This window comes from Berghia stephanieae, chromosome 6, assembly GCF_034508935.2.
Source record: "Berghia stephanieae isolate SIO BIC M18660-M18661 chromosome 6, UCSD_Bste_1.3, whole genome shotgun sequence".
In the NCBI taxonomy this organism is placed as follows: domain Eukaryota; kingdom Metazoa; phylum Mollusca; class Gastropoda; order Nudibranchia; family Aeolidiidae; genus Berghia; species Berghia stephanieae.
The window spans coordinates 12,247,834-12,250,093 of record NC_088365.1 but is presented as its reverse complement, the minus strand read 5'-3'; the positions used below and the strand labels follow the sequence as shown (position 1 = coordinate 12,250,093).

The window sequence follows — 2,260 nt, the reverse complement described above, 5'->3', positions numbered from 1 at the left end:
TGACAATGCTATCATGATCTATATTGAGGGGTGATATGAATGTATGATTTCTTATTTCTGCTCTTATAATATCAACGGCTTTTTGTATTGCAAGATCATCATTTGAATCTAAATCGGAAATAGCTGCTCTTTGAAAGTAAGCAAGACTTCCCGCCCATCCCTGTATTCCATTAAAGAAGGAACTCTCGATAGTTAATTTTCTTTGAATCTAGTTTTATGTACATATACATCCGACAAATTTATGGCATTTAATTTTGACAAAAGTAAATTGTAGAGATCATTCAGCTTAAACACAACATTTGTGTCTGTGCGAGCTTGTTGTTGATCAATAAAATTGACAATATCCTGTTTGCATTCTGCAATGTGTGTTTTGTATTTGTTGTCTGAAGTATTTTTACATCTAAAATCGTCTGCTCTTCTGTGGAACAGTATAAGGCAAGGCTTATGATACTTTGCTTCCACCGCAATAAGATCACCCTCACCAAATACTCTAAGAATACTTGTATCTGAAAGAAGGACAGCTTCCTTGTAGACTTTTTGTGAAAGAGCAGGAGTCCGGACCTCAGTCAATTCCCCTTCACAACCCTTACAAAACAAGCAGTGTTTGCTTATATGTGATGTGTTTAATGTGCCTCTTGTATCAGGACTTGCAACTGCTTCACTATTACATTGATTTATCTTCTTTGCAAGCCTTTTGAGTTTTGATTTATGAAACCCGTGTCTGCAATTCTTATGGTAAAGTCCATCATTGTCTCTCAAAAAACTAGCAAGACATTTCACAGGTTGGTTAATATTTAATTTCAATGCTATTGGCAATCTACCAGAGTCATGAAAAAGTTTGATATCCTCCGAAATGGCAACATAAGTGTCTTCGATACAATTTAACTTGGTTGCTTTTTTAGGGTTTGTGAGAGGAGAATTTTCAATGGTTTCTTGACAAAACAGGCACTTCGACCAGTCAATTTCAGGGGAAGCTTGATCGAGTCTTGGAACTTTGTTCAGATTTTTACAGTCGACAATGGATGTCTGCCGCTTCTTTCCTCCTGCCATATTAGCGCATTCTAGGAAGGAAAGAAAAATAAATCAAAACCCCATGACATACTCAAGAGACAATATTTAAAGTTATTTCCTACAAAGTGTGAATTACGTAGTTTCTCAAGTTACAGAAAATGTTACCATCTTAAGGCGATATAGGGTAGCTTGAGAGATGACAGAATGAACAAGTTTGTGTGCGTGCGAGTGTGTGTGTGTGTGTGTGTGTATGCGTGTTAGTGTGTATTTGTGTGTGTGTTTGCGTGAGAAAGGTTAAACACATATTAGTTGACGGGGCTTGGATAGCTCAGTGGTAAGATTCTCTGCAAAACAACAATAAAACAACAACAACATCAACACACACACACAACGAACACATACTTCCAAATACCTGTTAGAATGGAACTTTAGTCCTTGCAATCTTGACCATTCAACAAATCAAACTAGCATTCCCATTTGACGAGGTCCCCAGGCATGATGCTTTTAAGGAAACAAAGGACTGTGAGGCTGGCAAGTAGAAATATAACAAACAAGTCAATACATTGTTTAAAAAAACCAAACCTGAACATGCAAAAGGTAAAGCAATGTGTGTGAATATTAGCGTGTATTGGTAGAATTGTGTGTGGAGATGTTCTTTTTTTGATCAACAGAGTTAATAATAAATTAGTTATGATTTTTTTCTTTCTCGGTCAGCAGTAATGATAAACACCGTTATTCTATCATCAATCATCGACAGGCTAATCTATATCTAATCGAATCTAAAAGGGTCTAAATTTAGTACTGACATAGCACATGTAACTTATATTATACTAAGATAGAAAAATATGTTCAGATCCAAGCATGGGCCATAATCTTACTCTATCTTTTGCATCCTGGGGGCTTATGATATGACTGTGACTCAGCTTTGATCTGACCCAATTCTTTTTTCACAACTCAATTCTTTTGTCATACATTGCGCAATACTTATCGCACTAGCATGCGCATAAAGTAAAATAACATCACGATGATATAAGACATTTATAATAGATGAAAAAGATTGTTCCTTACCTTTTCAATGAATATCGATTGCACAAAATAAAATTGTAGTTTGTTGACATCGTTCAAAAGACAAAACTCATTCTCTCAGTTATTTTTTAGACAACACATGATGCCATTGTCGGTAGATGGAGCTGTCGTTATCTCGAAGGGAGAGGCGGTGACAGATGACAAAACCGCATTTCGATTTAGC

The 2,260-nt window shown here is 36.2% G+C and overlaps 1 long non-coding RNA gene across 1 annotated transcript in view; it reads right to left on the bottom strand.

Annotated features, from left to right (window-relative positions):
* Window positions 1-853: 853 nt before the first annotated feature.
* Window positions 854-2,260, bottom strand: part of LOC144974487 (uncharacterized) — a 1,951-nt gene continuing 544 nt past the window's right edge. The window contains exons 1-3 of the long non-coding RNA XR_013645752.1: window positions 2,080-2,260; window positions 1,424-1,539; window positions 854-1,061 (exon numbers count right to left, since the gene is read on the bottom strand). The exon at window positions 2,080-2,260 is cut by the window's right edge and continues 544 nt beyond it. This is a non-coding gene — a long non-coding RNA (uncharacterized LOC144974487). The remainder of the gene's footprint in view (window positions 1,062-1,423; window positions 1,540-2,079) is intronic.